Raw genomic sequence first — 17,285 nt, 5'->3', positions numbered from 1 at the left:
GACAAATGGTCGATAAGCAAATTGGCTGGTACCTTTTAGCAAATATAAAGAATAATAATGTATCTCTCCTTTGAAGTTTCTATTTAAGCCATAAGAGCTGATAAGTACAAAGGTAACAGGATCTTTAGTCAGTGCAGACCATGATAAAATAGTGACCACTGTCATCGCTTTCTTGAGTTTTTAGTGCTCCTATTTTTACATCCGTTTAAATCTTATTTTGTAATCTGCTGTAGTATATTTCTTTATTTTTATGTTGTGTTAGTTCAAGCCAAAAGGCTGTCTGGGCAATTTCTTTATGTACTTGAGGTCTTTATGTACAAAGAGAAAGACCTAATTGTCTCAATTTTTATGTAAGTTAAGACATTGCGTAATGTATAGTACTGTTATTCTAGTTCAGTGGATGTATTTTTCTGTTGCTCATCACTGTCATCATCAGTTATGAATTGATGGGATTTCTCCAGAATGTAACCATATTACACACAGAAGAGTACAACAGGCCTACAAACCAACCTTAGGATGTGTTCAGATTTGTCATTGTTCTGCATTAATTCACTAGAAAAATCTAGTAACTTCAATGGGAATCCACATGACTGCATGAGAGCAAAAGATTTCCCTTCACAGATTTCAAATTGCCTACAAAACATTGCTGAAGCTTTATGGAAGATGGTAACAAACAAGGGGAATAGCAGCAGGGAAACATGAGAGGAACAAACAACAGAGGAGACACAGGGAACACAGGCAGGGATCGTGACATAGCCCCTCTCCTAAGGAGCGGCTTTTAGACAATCCTAACAAGAAGTCCAGGGAGGCAGGGTGGAGGTGAACAAGGGGGCAGGGTGGAGGGCCAGGTCCATGGAGTGGAAGAGGGCCTGCAAACAGGAGCCTAGCAGGCGGCCAGGGTGAAGCAAGCCGGGTAAATGGCCAGGTTGGACAGGCTGTGCAGGTGGCCAGGCAGACAGTCTTGAAGACCCCCACGGTGGAGCAGACGATCACCACAGCAGTTCAGATGGGCTTGAAGACCCCCACAGCAGAGCAGACGGCCACCACAGCAGTTTAGATGGGCTTGAAGACCCCCATGGCTGAGCAGATGACCACCACAGCAGTGGAGATGGGCTTGAAGACCCCCACAGTGGAGCAGATGACCACCACGGCAGTGCAGGCGGGCTTGAAGATCTCCACGGCGGAGCAGACAGTTCAGAAACGGCAGACAGTTCAGAAACGACCTCTGTGGTCACGTCGAGGCAGACAAGAACCTCAGGGATTACCTCCGTGGTGGTAACAGGGCAGGCAGGGAACTCAGGGATGACCTCCGTGGTCGTAACAGGGCAAACAGGGAACTCAGGGACAACCTCCGTGGTCGTATCAGGGTAGACAGGGAACTCAGGGACGACTTCTGTGGTCATACCAGGACAGAGAGAAAGTTCATAGGTCACAAGGCTGGGCTCTGGGACAGAAGCGATCTCTGGACTCATGGACTGAGGTGGACTCTGGAGCGGATTCTTGGGTTGAGGTGGGCTTGGGAGTGGATTCGTGGACTAGAACTGTCTCTGGAGTGGATTCAAGGACTGGAGCAGGCTCTGGAGCGGATTCAAGGACTGGAGCGGGCTCTGGAGCAGATTCAAGGACTGGAGGGGCTCTGGAGCAGATTCATTGGCTGGAGAGCAGTGTGCAGCCCAAACACACAAAATGGCCATAGCCATAACGGGAAGAACCAAGGACAAGAAAATGATCTCTGGGACAGACAGCGCAGGCACTGGCAGGCTTGAGAGTGCTGAGTTCGGTGGGCTAGGTGGCACTAGTCTAGGGATGCTGGCTGCACATACTGATGTCAGCAGTGTATCCTCCAGACTTGAAGCCAGTCTCCAGAGCTTAGGGAAAGCCTGAATGTCTTCATGTGCAGTGCTCATGGCAACCGGGAACACAGATGTGGCGTCCATGATGATTGAAGTCTCTGGTGAGGCACCCATGAAGGCTAGAGACTCTGGCATAGCGGCCATGATAGCTGGAGGTTCAGGCGTAGCAGCCACCTAGTCCCAAGACACAGACATAGCGTCCATTTTGTCCAATGACACAGGCAGAGCAGCCATCTTGTCTGAAGACATCTTGACTCTGGAATGGCAGCCATGACAGGACAAGACTCAGGAATATGGCCTTGATGGAACGAGAATGTAGAATGGCAGCAATCTTGATCAGGGACTCTAGCATGGCAGCCATGCTGTGAACAGACTCTAGAGTGGCAGCTATCTTGACTGAGGACTCTGGTATGGCAGCCATGCTGTGAACAGTCTCTCACAGAGGTAGTGATCATCAGAACTGGGCATGCTGGCGACTGTAATGGGCCAAGCTCCGTAGCCACTGGAGCTTGGTGTCTACTGCCCCTCCCCAAAAAAATGTTTAGGGGAAGCGTCCTCCTCCATCTCCCCAACAGTGAAGGAGGAACCAGCCAACAGCAGAGCATAGTCCAGAAACTCAATGAGTGACTCTCGAGGACCATCACAGATAAGCTTAGACTGACATTGTTCAATGAGTCAGTAACAAAAGAAATCATTAAGTGCATAGTCTGGGAGGTCGGAGAAATTAGCAATGGCTAGAAAGTCCTGGATGTGGTCCTCGAGTGACCAATTACCTTGATGTAGGCGGATGATCTGAACTGCTGGATCCATAGCTGGTGAAGTATTCTGTAATGTAACTGCTCCGAGACTCGAAGGTTGAGAATCTAAACGTAGTTTATTGGAAAGGGTAATCCACAATCGTAATCCAATGTACAGGCAAAGGTCAAAACAAGCAGGCAGTCCAAAAAAACAACAAGGCAGAAACACACAGGCAAAACAGGGAAATCCATGAACGGGCAGAGATCAAGAAACCAAGACACAGAAAACCGGGAAAATGCTCAGAATTGCAGAGTTACACATACAATACTTTGCAGGGAATTATAGAGAGAACCAGGCTTGTATAGGCAGGGTGAACAAGGCTGATGAGCTTAACAAGGTAATGAGGTAACAAGCTAACAAGGGAGCATGGTCCAATGAGTGTCCATGGTAACAAACAAGGGGAACAGCAACAGGGAAACATGAGGTGAACAAACAACAGAGGAGACACAGGGAACACAGGCAGGGATCGTGACAGACCATGTTACACATCTTACATGTACTTACTATGGGAATTATATAAAATTATGCAAAATTACAAGCAACTAACCCTAAACCAAACCCTAACCCTAATTATTTAGTAAGTACATAGTAAATGCATAATTAATATTACTCAGTACTTAAATATTTAATTAAACTGTAACAAGGACACCACTCAATAAAGTGTAGCCTTATTTTTGAAAATACTTTATTTTTAAGTAACATTTAAGTACAATACTTATTCAAAATAACCACTTCAGGTAATGCTACACCAATTTTCCATTTATTTAATCAATTTAGGCATTTTACTAAGTATTTTATAAGTGGTGCTATTTTGCATTTTGAGTTAAAATGTTATGCATTTATTTGGAAATAAATCAGTCTTGATACATGGACAAGAATGAGCGTAGATGTGATCTCTGATAGCATTTTAATATTACCACATATATAACAAATAATAATTTTGTTTCTTAATGTATGTTTCTGTGCTATCCAAAAGTATGTGTTACAATGGAAAATGCAACAGAGGTTCATTCTATTCTATTCTAAGTGTATCAAGAATGAAGGAGGGACTAAATAAAAAGCTTCTGAGAGGCATAAATATCCCAGGCTTCTTCTGGCTTTCACAGATTGATACTAGCTTGCATTAAGTATGTACGTAATCATGTGCTTCTTTACATATTTTAAAGAGTATTATAGCTCTCTTTCCAGTATGCTAAAGCCAGGCTTTGAATTTCTACCCTTCGGGGACAAAGGGAAGGCCTGCTTGTCCTGGGGTTTTGTGTGCTTAACAATTGACCCATGTACTTGACAGAGTTTCTAGCTTAGTCGTCACCTCTGATTCCCTCTCGAGACTTTACTCTCATTCAGTCTTAAGACATTATGTTGCATTTGTGGTTTAAGATATTCTTTACCTTCAGAAAATGGTAATGGAAGATTTCATTGTTATCCTGCCATCATTTTTTTTTTTTTTATGACAGCTTCCTTCATGTGGGATTAATATTTTAAAGGAATAACCCATGCAGACAGGGATAAGCATTATAGATCTACTCTGATTCATTTATCTTCTTATGCAAAGACTTCAAAAGGAAATATGTGTGGTAGATAAAAGGTGAGAATAGACGTTCGGGTGTTAAAACATAGTTTGCAGTTGTGCACATTAATTCAGAAGTCAAGTATAGAGGCCCTATATTGGTTTGGGTCAAAAATGTGTTTTTAGTACAAATTAATAGATCAAGTCTGTGTTTTGTTCACACACTGTCAGCAGTCAGCTCCTCAAAAACAAAGGGTATAAATAAATGTCTTACAGAATTATCAAATATGCAAATAAAGTGATTAGCCTAGTAATAAAATAACCTGTACATTAGCTTCTTATCACACTTTCTTACATTGGACAATCAACAACGAATATATCTTCGAGTTTGCTACATGAAAAAATATGATAATAATAATTGCAGCTTGTTTTTATAAATATATTTGAAATGTGATATCACTCTGTTGTGATTTTATATTTCCCAATGTGACCTTGTCATGATCTCTGCTGGTTTTAATTTCTGTACTCTCAGTTTGCATGCTCTTATTTCCTGTGTTTATTTTCTTTTGTTCCCTTGGTTTCCATTGCTAGTTTATTTCTATAGTTACTAATTATCCTGTGTCTTGATTAGCTCCTTGTTTACCTTTTGTATTTAATGCTATCAGTTTCCTCACCTCATTGTCGAGGAGTGTCTTTAGTTTTATGCTTGTATATAAAGCTGTTACTAGGGCTGTCGCGATAACCGCAATTTCGTAATACCGCGCTTTTGAGCCAACCGCAGAACACTGCAAAAACCGCAGCAACCGCGATATTTGCATGTTTTCTATTTTTTGAAAGGCTATGTCCTTCTCGTTTTACACTTCATACACGTGTACTAAATATTAAATAAGGTAATAATGATAGCATAATGTGTACCATGGTGATTTGTACAGAGGCTCCGTAGATTTGCACTAAACAAGCCTAAACAGACAGTGAATGTGAGAAAGATCGACTGAGCGCGTGCGATTACCTGCGTCTGTCCTTCAGGCCGAGACATATATTCGTGAAAAAAAGTTGTCGTGTCCAAGTATAGCGAAATCTCTGCCTTAGCATCGAAGCATTACTGGTCAGCTGAGCCTTATAAAGTGGCACTCAACGTTAAAATGATTTCAACAGCTTGTTTCATTTCATCTCTCTTTGAATGAATCTGTGTTTTTGAACGTGCAGTTGAATGAACGGTTTAAAGACTCAAAGACAGTCCCTTGCCGCCACCTTGTGTCACAACAATGTAACTGCACTGACTGACAGCCCGTCTAGAACGCGCAGAGATGAGTAACGTTAGTTCTGCTTATACTCGTGAAATATCAGCAGAAAGTCTTGTTTAATCAGATTCGAGGATCGGAACTAACTATTATACATACAACAATAGCTCTACCATCTTATTGTCAGGTTTATGTTCTGTTTTGTAGACCCTTATTTTGACATTCTCTTTACTTCAATGCTCTATTTAGTTTCGTTATTGAATATGACCTCTCTCTCTCTCTCTCTCTCTCTCTCTCTCTATATATATATATATATATATATATATATATATATATATATAATGGCGGTAATACCGCATATCGCGCTATTGAGCCACTCAAAAATACCGCAAGGGAAATTCCTTAACCGTGACAGCATTAGCTGTTACATTTGTTTTCTCCTTTAGACTTTTGGCCTGTCGTTATTTAGCTACACTGAGGACCAGCTACTCTCCCTCTATCAAAATGGCCATCCCTGGAAGATTATGTAGAGGGATTCCTGAAGGTCAGCCACAGAGTGCTCTGGAATGAGTGCATTTGAGGGTGTGTTTTTGAAGTGGACTGGACAATCCTATCTTCATACTGATGCCTGGGGGAGAAACCACCTGCTTGTTGGCCCAATACCTGGACTATGACATATGGCTGAGCAGTTCCTCCCTCATAGTGGGAGAGGTTGAAGAGTCCTGCCCAGCTAGCATCGCCAGTTCACTCCTTCCCTTCCATAACCTCCAGAGTCCTCCAATCAAGGCACCTAATTCCCTGCAACAAGTCTGGTGGTCTGAGAGCTCCCCAGTCTGGTGGTTTGAGAGCTCCCAAGTCCAGTAGTCCTGGGGGCCTCAGAACTCTCACATCCGGTGGTCCCAGAGCTAGCACTCATTGATCTACATAGCCTGGAATGGACTCTCACTCATGAGGTCTCTCCTTCTCAGATGGACCCACCTGGCCTATTGGACTCTGTGGTTCTGAATGGTTTCTTGGCCCTTCCTCCTTAATGGGAGGATTAGGAGTCTCTCGTCCCACCCCAGACTGAGGGCTTGAGCCTGCCAGAATGCACGAGCCAGAGCCTGAAATGCCCTGAAATGCAGAGCCCACCCACACTCCCAATACTGAGGGTGAGCTGAAGCTGGCCAATAACAATATTTTTGAGGAAATGGAAGAGGAAGTTTTCCTGGTTCTCCCATCCCTGCTAGTTCCCGCCCTGCCTCCCTCTCCTGCCTCCTCTTCCAAACTCAGCCAGTCTGTCAGCCCCACCTCCACTGGTTCCCTTCAGCCCCTCGACTTCTCCTCCAAAATCACTCTGTTGTGTGAATTTGCCTCAGGTCTTTCAGTCTCCAGCTTCGCTCAGCAAAGAGGATCTCCTGGCTCTGCCTCCAGCTTCTGAGCCCATGACTCAACCTCGGCCTGTCGACCTGTCAGCTCCACCTTGGCTCCTCCCTCCCTTGGCTCCACCTGGGACCATCATCCTTATGGTTCCACCAGGCTCCCTCGTCCCTCTGGCTTCGCCTTGGTCAGACATCACCCTGCCTGTGCCACTGACTTATGGGCCTTCTGCTACGCTTCGTCCCTCCACCCTTTGGCTCCGTAGGTCTCTGCCTTTCCTTACGGCTCTGCCTTTGTTCTCAGTCACACCAGCTCAGCCTCAGTCCTCTGGCCATTGGTGTTGTTTGGCCACATCAGCTCTCCGTCTGCACCCTGGTCTCCTCTTCCATCAGTTACACCTCCATCAGTCGCCCCCCTGGTGTCATCAGCCAAGACTCCACCATGGATCCTCCCTCCATCGACTCCGTCATGGGCTTTCATCCTAGCTGTACTCTGAATTCTCACCTGGCTACTCCTCCTATCCTTGCTTTCATGGTTCCTCCCTCCTTCATCAGCACCCTGGTTTCTTCTGCCAACCGCTCGTCCACCTCCAGAGCTCCCATCCTCCCTTCCACATATATTGTGTTATGGCGCCTTCCCAGGGGGACTGTCAGTCACAGTTATTCTTAGTTTAGTCTGCTTTGGTTTTGTTTTCAAGGACTTTTAGTATGTTTCTCTTTGTTCTTGTTTTGTTCTAGGTTCCCGCTTGTTCCTTGGTTGTCATGATAATTATAAGATTAATTAAATTGCACGTTTGCATTTAATTCATTTTCTTGTGTATTTCAGTCCTTCAGTTCATTCTGTTCATTGTGAAGATGCACACTGTTATGTTGCTGATCCATTGTATTGTTTGTTATATTGCTATTTGAACTTCCTCACCTTTTTCATCTTTGAGGACCTAAACCTTGATAACTATACATCTTACAATTTAATTATATATTTTGTAAAAACTTGATACATTTATTTTTCTGACATTATATCTCAAAATTTTGCTACTTTCTTTTACTTATGACTCACAATATGACTTTATTTCTTTTAATTTTGACCTCAAAGTCACATTATGATAAATACGCATTTTGCAATATCCTACATTTGCATTATTTCTCTTAATTGTAACTATATATCTGCCTTTAGTGACTTCACAAAACTTTAACTTAAAATAATTAATGCCTGTCTTATAAGCAGATCCCTTTGGCTATGGTGGCATCTTTTCCTTTGATATTTTTGCATTTTATCTTTCTAGATCTTATTAACAACATTTTTTTCTATGACTATTTCTCATCAACTGAATATGAGAAATGAGGTAAAGGTGTTGTGCCATATTAAGAATCAAATCCCACTCACACCATCTGAGGTGATGTTTTTTCTGGTTATTTGCCCAAGAATCACATAGAGTGGCTTATGTCACTAACATGAGTATCAATCTAGCAAGCAGCATTCAACGTATTCAAAGTTTCAATGAATTTAAAGTTACATTTTTTGAGGCCATGCTATAATTCACTCCCTATACTAACAGGAACGAGTGATGTATTTGCGTGTGGCATATGAGACAAAATATTACTGTAGAGTGAAAGTAGAATCAGTGGCATAAGCAGTGTGAAACATGAATTTCTACATTTAATCTAATAATTGGAGTGGTGGGGAAGACAGGTCAATGATGGTGATGCCTTTTAAGCCTTGTTTATACTTTATAAAGTCATGCATCTTTGGATGCGGAGCCACGCGCAAAGTTACAAAAAACAAAATGCACACTGCCAGACGAAATGGTATCTCGCACACTCAACGCGCACAACTGCGCACACCGCAATGGTGTCATTTTCGACATGCATGCCTTCGCACTCGTGCGAATGCACCGAGTATAAACCAAGCTTTACCACCCAATTTCTGAAAAGGGTGAAAGTGCAGGAAGATGAAGAAAAAAAGAGCCTCACCCTTTTTTATCAAATTAATGTCACAAGGCATGCCACTTTGTGTTAGCCTCATTAATGTCCACACTGTTCCTTCAAAATTAATGTTAGCTGCAATGTCCTCTATTAAGAAATTAAATATTTAGACTTCAAGGGAAGACATTTAAATCCTTCTTCCTGGTTCAGAGTGGGTCGGAGTGGCGGCCATGCTCTCTCAGCTGTCTCTTCTGCTTACTGAACGTGAACACTGACCGTTATAAATCAAAAGAACTTTAGCACAGATCGCTCTCTCCTTACCCCTCTCTAAATAGTTTACAGTTCTCTCGACATATATTAGAAAGCACCTAATTAATTGGCACATAAAATTCCAACATAAAGCTGCCTTAACGGTAAAACAAGTCTGTTGGCAGAGTGACCGGATTCATGAGAGAACCTGCAGAGGGAGGCCTGCTGGAGGCCTTTGATCAGGCGGTCTAATGCAGTCCTGACATCTTCACTGCTCCTAAATTTCACCTCCTCGGTTAGCAAGCAGGCTTTCAAGAAATTAGTCCTTGCAGCGGCCTCACGTATCCCAATCACAGACCTGGAGAGCTCTACTCGAGCATCTTGGATTATTGAGAATTCAGCTGCAATGATGAGCATTTGGCGAGCTTTTGTCCTGTTTTTCATCTAACGCCTTCTCACATCTAATAGAGTGTGAAAGTCCTGTTAGGATCTCTACTCTACATGTTGGGATATTTCATCAGTGGCTGCCAACAGCCTGTCAGAGAATGACTAGTACACATAAGAAATAAACAGAGCGATAAAACGGCATAATGGCTGGTTAAATAACTCTCTGTTCCATTGTAATACTTTTTCTTTTTAGACTTTATAACAAAACACAATTTGCAAAATGTACTGTTTTACAGAATATCAGTCCCGCAACAAACCCAAACACCCATAAATCAGGCATCAACAGACACACCGGGATAAGAGACTCATTGGTCAAGGCGTATTTGCAAGAAAAGCACTTTATCTTCCTGAATCAGTCGGGATATATCCTTTTTTTTCCTGCAAAATCCAATTCAATCGATGCAATGAAGTATGTGAAACCAATATTCAATATCCAAAATGCTGAACTTCAGCAGGGAGGGCAATGGGCTGTGCTCTTTGCGAGTGTGAGGACAACAGCAATTATGAAAATTGAAAAGAGAATAAATGAAAAAGCTCTAGTGGGGAACAAGAGGAGAGGAGCTCGGCAGCAGAACAGACCCATCGCGTGATTGATTCTGAGCGTGGACGGCCACAGCCTCGGGTTCATGTGGTAATGATAGCTTTATAATTAAGATTAAAGACCACCGAACATGGGGAAGACACAGCAGAAGGGCAGGGGGCTTCTGCCGTGACATTCTGAATAATTAGAGAAAAGAGGCTAAAATATAAATTCATTTATAAATATAAATCATTATGTTGCAATGATAGGCACTGCAGGAAACAGATTTTAAACGCATGTTGTTCGTAAATAATAATAATTATCATAATTATAATAATAAAATATTATATATTATATATTAAATGTTTTAATATGTTAAAATCGAATACATTCATATTCATACCAATGTTCCTTTAGTGCGTGTATATATATATATATATATATATATATATATATATATATATATATATATATATATATATATATATATATATAGTAGCCTATTATAGTAAATATAAAATATGTTTAAAGAAGGAATTGTTATGAATAATAACAATATTCCTATATTCCTATGAATAATATTATTACGCACTCACACAATGCAACAACCAAAACAACAACTGCATTACCATCATAAAAAACAAATATTCTATAATAATAATAATAATAATAATAATAGAAATAATAGATATTCTTATTGTTTTTGTTGTTGTCTGCTTGGGTCAGGTGTGATTATCTCACAAAATTTATTACTAATTTAAAAATATGAAATATGTCACAATTAACATTACACTTATGGTACAGTGTAATTAAAATGTAAGCATACTCTACTACAGAGTCATATTAATGAAGTATGCATTTGGATTATTTAATACACTAGTAACAAAACCAATAACTATAACCTAATTATATATAATTATGTTTGTAAAAATAAACAGCCTTCTTAATTATAATGGTAATGTTGCGATGAAGAAAAATTCCCACGAATAAAAAAAAAAAAAAATGTCAGTTTCAGAAAGCGATGTTGAAAAGTGTGAATATCTCACACAATCCTGTGGCATCTGTGTGTCCTGCTGCTGGTGAACTCCAGTCAGTCAGATGACTAATAATCATATCAAAGGTGCCATGTCACTCAGCAGATTTAAATAAGAGGGTTTTAGAGGGGCATTTGCATGCGTCTAGCTGCCTAGGCTAAGAGGCTAATGCCATAAAGTACTGCAACGATGTGATTTAATGTAATCTGTCATGTCATATGCTAATCTCCATCCTCTTCAGACCGACCATAAGAAAGGAAGAGGGAGGGTTTGTAAAGGGGAGAGAGAGAACTGTCCTTTACTTCCGCTGTGATCACGTCACTGCGTTTAGTTCACTCAAACCGGTCCTGGGCAATAAGTACAAGACTCAAGTCGCTTTGATAAGGTCACATCTGTGCATGTCTCTCTTTCTCCGTCTTTCATTTTCCTACCCCCACCTCCCTCATTCATTTCCCATCTGTATGTTGGAACAGCTGTTTCTTTCAGGATATTGCATTTCAGGCTGAAGCGGCCTCTCTGGAACTCAAACATACTTCTATAAAAGACAAGGGCGTTTTGATTGGCTGCAATTTATGGTTATAAATAGCTCTTACAAATTGCTAATCTACCTCTCAGCCTCCTAAGTGCCTTTTCCTTTCAGAATTGCGTTATTGCACAACACTTTCTCATGAAGAAGTCAAACAGAGAAGCAGGAGATTTATTTCCATGGCTTACTAAAGGGAAGAGGAAGCTGTCACCCTCCACCCCTCCACCTCTGTACTTTTTTCCCCACTGTCTAACTGAGTGGCAACAGTAAGTAGGATGCACTCTGGCTTGGCTTCATTTGAAAGGACCAGACTTTAATTAAAAGCCATATCAAAGAAGCTTTAAAGGTGAGGAATTTGTGATATGATTTTAGGCACTCCGCATATCCGAATGCTGCTTCAAACTGAAACTTTCAGTGATACCTTTCTTTAAGAAAAGCTTAGTTAAAGGAGTAGTTCACCCCCCAAAAAAATTTGTTTACTCGCCACTTTCTATTTTTCTATTGTAATGTTCTTTTATGGTGGGACAGCCCTGGCCACCATCCAGTTTCATTAAATGGAAAAGAGCAGATTGGACATTCTGTTGAATATCTTATTTTGTGTTCCATTAGTAAAAGAACTTCACTCAGATTTGTGACGACATGAGTTGTGTGACAGAATGATGACGGAATTTAGGCGAACTATCCCTTTAGAGAAAATGTGAGATGTTCAAACTTGAACAAGAACATCAAAGTGGCAAGTGCTTACACTGTAAAACTGAACAGTGAAATTAATTAAATTAAATGAGTTTGCTTCACTAAAATAATAATGAAAGTTCCTTGTACTTAATAGAAAAAAGTTGCATGAACTCAAAATGTCATTGTAGTAAGCTGAACTTAATATGATTGAGTTGAGCTGCAGCAGATTTCTAATTCCCAGCATGCTTTGCATCAGACCATATAAATAACTTGAAATTAAGTGTTATTTTGTGTGTTTTTGCACAAGATTAACATATGAAGATATAAGTTAATGTTTAATGTTGTGTTATGTTGGGATTCAGGGGGGTTCTGTTATGTTAGTTTTGTAGGGTTACCACTGCGGTGAAGAGTAGAGCCTGTGGTTGGGTTGAGGATGAGCTGCAAAACATTTAAGACCACATATGTTGTTTGATTACATATATGCAAGTATGCAGGGCTTGACATTAACTTTTTTGCTCACCGGCCAAAGTGGCTAGTGGTTTTCCAAAGTTACTAGCCACTCAGCATTTTCACTGGCCACAATTTTGCTGTTGGGAAATTGCATTTTATATGATTAAAGTTGACTCTGGCATGCTTAAATTACTTGATTTTGAGTCATTTTACTTGATTTACAAGATTTAAAACCCTTTCAAACTTACAAATGCAGATTGACCACCCAAATCAAGACTATACATTGTATATATATCAGGTATGTATAGTTATTTTTGTTAGGCTATATAAAAAGAACAAAGAAGCAAATTACAAATAGTAATTTAATTTTTTTTTTTTTTTTTTTTCAGATACATATGTTTATTTAGCATACATGTATACATTTATTTAACATTTTTTTGATGTTTGATTAACATTAATGACAGACAGGTTGCTGAATGCATGGACGTCATATACTGACACATATCCAGTTTTTACCCACTTAGCCGTAAGCCATAGCCGACTGTATTAACGCGAGATACTCCACACGATGCATTTTGACATCTGTGTGTGCGTATATTCAGGCGCAAGGAGAACTGATCGCGCGCGACAGAGAAAGCGCGCACGCGAGCGCTTCTGTTGTGTCATTCAGCGCGATTCCGCCTATCCCGCCTTCACTAACCGCAAGTTAATCGATAAAGAATTGTGACTGAATTGTAATTTTGTGATACGACGATCTTGGCTATTTTTCATTTGGCTGTAGGCTGAAATTATATTCAACCCGCCAAAGTGGCTAGTGGGAGTGGCTGTCTTACCCGCCACAGCTGAAATCTACCCGCATTTGGCGGGTTGGCGGGTGTTAATGTCAAGCCCTGCAAGTATGTAATGACTCTCTGATAATGTCTTTCTGATAGTTATAATAGCATGTGTTATTTGCTATGTAACATTTAACCAAGATCTGAATGTGATGTTTATGTAAATTAACTGTATGTAATTAACATTATGATGAGTTGGGAAAGGGATGCTGGTGACGGGATTGTTAGTGAGAGACACCTGTGCACCACACTTGCCTTGATCCGCTTCCATGGCTCTCAGCCCCGCCCCACTTGTCACAAAAATTTTAAGTTCTACCAACTTTAAAAAATGAGTTAGTTTACTTAAATGTTTTGAGGTAATACGTTTCCTCAAATGTTTTGAGTATTCTGAACTTATTGGGTTTTACAGTGTAATTAAACAATTCTGTCAAGTTGGTTTATACATTGTAAGAATAAAAATGAAACACAGAAAGGATCTGCAGAAGCCACAGTGCATAGTGTGTACTAAATGATTAAATTAATTACAATTAAATGCGTATACAATTTTCAAAGATAATTTGCATTTGCTTAGCTACCACTCCTTTACATATTTTACTCCAGGTAAACATGTCCAACATCACATTTTCATACGCTATATAAATATAAACAAATTATTCACTATCACTATTTTTCAATAGTGCTTTTGATATAAAAAAAAAAATGTAATTTAAGATATTTAAACATTATTATACATTTCAGATGGCTTACAAAATACCCAATCACGCAATCAGTGTTACACCTTCCCCCTTTTGTCTCTTTAAACAAATGTATGATCATATTATAACAAACATGTTACATTGTTGTGGGCGTATCAGATCAACTACGCTATTGTAACGGCTGGGAGACTCAGGCAGGGGATCCAAATGCAGCGTTTATTAAAGATAAGCGTCGTCGTACAAGCAGGGTAAACCAGGGGCAAACAGGAACAGCAGAGGGTATACAGAATCGTAATCCAGGTACAGGCAGAGGTCAGAACGGGCAGATAACATTCACAGGTCGGTAAACAAAGCAAGGGTCAGAGGTAGGCAGCACAGGATCGTGAAACAGACAACAGGCAGGAACGGTAACACAGGACAGGCAGACAAGGAATAACGCTTAGAAATGACACAGTAGTAATCAAGACTTAGCCCCGAGGTGGTGTGTGTGTGAGTCCTTTATAGTCCTGGTAATGAGTATCAGCTGGGTGTGATGATCAGTGTGGAGTGTGCATGGCTGTATGTGGCAACAGGTGATAGGTGGAGTGAGTGCATGTGATTGACAGGGAGGATTATGGGAAATGGAGTCCGGAGTGAACAGGAACAGATGGTGATCGTGACAGAATGCCCCCCTCCCAGAAGGCGCGTCCTCGCGCCGTACATAGCACGAATAGGGAGGGGGGTGGGTGCATTGGAGTCTGGAACGGGAGCAGGATCTCCAATGCAAGTTCCACGATAGCCATGGCGGGTCAGGTATCACGGGCGGCCACGGCGGGTCAGGTGCCACGGATGGCCACGGCGGGTCAGGTGGCTTGGGCGGCCACGGCGGGTCAGGTGGCTTGGGCGGCCACGGCAGGTCAGGTGGCTTGGGCGGCCACGGCAGGTCAGGTGGCTTGGGCGGCCACGGCAGGTCAGGTGGCTTGGGCAGCCACGGCAGGTCAGGTGGCTTGGGCAGCCACGGCAGGTCGGGTGGCTTGGGCAGCCACGGCAGGTCGGGTGGTTTAGGTAGCCACGGCAGGTCGGGTGGCTTGGGCAGCCACGGCAGGTCGGGTGGTTCAGGCATCCACGGCAGGACAGGTGGCTCAGGCAGCCACGGCAGAACAGAGTCTGTAGGTGACCCCAGCGGGTCAGAGTCTATTAAAGGCCATAGTAGTTCAGAGGCCCTTAACGGCCATGGTTGAGCAGGGTCCCCACCCACAAGCACCCCACCCCTGGGTATACTGCCCCCCCCAAAAAGTTCTTGGGGATTTCCACGGGGTCCATAGCAGGTTCGTGGACAGAAGGCCTGGATGGCGACAGCAGGGCAAAATGCTGGGGCGGCAGCAGGGCAGGCAGCCTGGGCGGCGGCGGTAGGCCTGGCCAAGGGAACTCAGTGGCCATATCGGGGAGAGCGGACAGCTCAGTGACGGCAGCAGGTTCAGGCTGGGGCTGCTCTGGGACGATAGCGAGCTGCTCGGGCTGCTCCGGGACGGCAGCGGGCTCGGGCTGCTCCGGGACGGCAGCGGGCTCGGGCTGCTCCGGGACGGCAGCGGGCTCGGATCGCTCCGGGACTGCAGCGGGCTCAGGCTGGCAAACTGGTCCATGGTCAAAGAAGCCTGAGTGCATCCTCCAGGCCCGCAAAACAGCCAGAACATAGAATGTGAGCACAGCCCTTCTGGCCATGACGGGACTGACAGGAAGCGCATGCGGGGCTGGAGCAGACTCACTGGCTAGAGCGGATTCTGGAGCGGACTCACTGGCTGGAGCGGATTCTGGAACGGACTCAATGGCTGGAACGCCCCCTGCATCCTTGAGCAACGCAGGGGCGGCCATCTTGCCCGTGGGCACTGGCAAAGCAGCCATCTTGTCCATAGCGTCCAGGGCGCTTGAGTGCGTTGAAACAGACGAGCTTGAGTGCGTTGAAACGGACGCACTTGAGAGCGTTGAAACAGACGCACTTGAGAGCGTTGAAACAGACGCACTTGAGAGCGTTGAAACAGACGCACTTGAGAGCGTTGAAACAGACGCACTTGAGAGCGTTGAAACAGACGAGCTTGAGTGCGTTGAAACAGATGGGCTTGAGCGCGCTGAAACAGACGGGCTTGAGAGCGGCGCGGTCGGCGGGCTTGAGTGCGACGCGGCCGGCGGGCTTGAGTGCGAGGCGGCCGGCTGATGCTTAGGAATGCCCGCCGCTCGGGCAGAAGTCAGCGGTTGATCAGCCACACTGGAACGCAGCCCTCTCGGCTCCCTGACTGATCTGGAGGTAACGTGACATTGCACTGGGTGATCAACGAAGGCGTGACGTTGCTCTGGGAAATCAGCGGCGACGTGACATTGCTCTGGGTGATCAACGAAGGCGTGACATTGCTCTGGGTGATCAACGAAGGCGTGACGTTGCTCTGGGCGATCAGCGGCGACATGACTCATTGTAGTGACCGTCATTTTGTGTGTGTTCTCGGGCTTGGCAGCCATTACGGGATTCTCCGTGGTGTCGGAATCCTCTGCGACACCCACAGTGAAAGTCGAACCAACTGCAAGCAAGGCAAAGTCCAGGAATTCTAGGAACGATCCGCGGGGACCATTGGTGAGTACGTAGTCCTTTAGTGGTTCGTTTAATCCATAAGCGAAAAAGTCAATGAGGGCACAGTCCGGCAGATCAGATAGATAAGCAATATCAAAAAAGTTCTGAATGTGCCCCTCGAGGGTACGGGTACCTTGGCGTAGGCTGACCAGTTGCATTGCTGGGTCCATGTTGCGACAGGAAAGACGCTCACCGAAGCTGCTGGATCTGGTTGTGGCTAAGTCTTCTGTAACGGCTGGGAGACTCAGGCAGGGGATCCAAATGCAGCGTTTATTAAAGATAAGCGTCGTCGTACAAGCAGGGTAAACCAGGGGCAAACAGGAACAGCAGAGGGTAGACAGAATCGTAATCCAGGTACAGGCAGAGGTCAGAACGGGCAGATAACATTCACAGGTCGGTAAACAAAGCAAGGGTCAGAGGTAGGCAGCACAGGATCGTGAAACAGACAACAGGCAGGAACGGTAACACAGGACAGGCAGACAAGGAATAACGCTTAGAAATGACACAGTAGTAATCAAGACTTAGCCCTGAGGTGGTGTGTGTGTGAGTCCTTTATAGTCCTGGTAATGAGTAT

The sequence above is a fragment of the Megalobrama amblycephala genome, linkage group LG8 (genome assembly GCF_018812025.1).
Source record: "Megalobrama amblycephala isolate DHTTF-2021 linkage group LG8, ASM1881202v1, whole genome shotgun sequence".
Taxonomy (NCBI): domain Eukaryota; kingdom Metazoa; phylum Chordata; class Actinopteri; order Cypriniformes; family Xenocyprididae; genus Megalobrama; species Megalobrama amblycephala.
The sequence above is the reverse complement of the archived record's forward strand: the minus strand, read 5'-3'. Positions refer to the sequence as shown.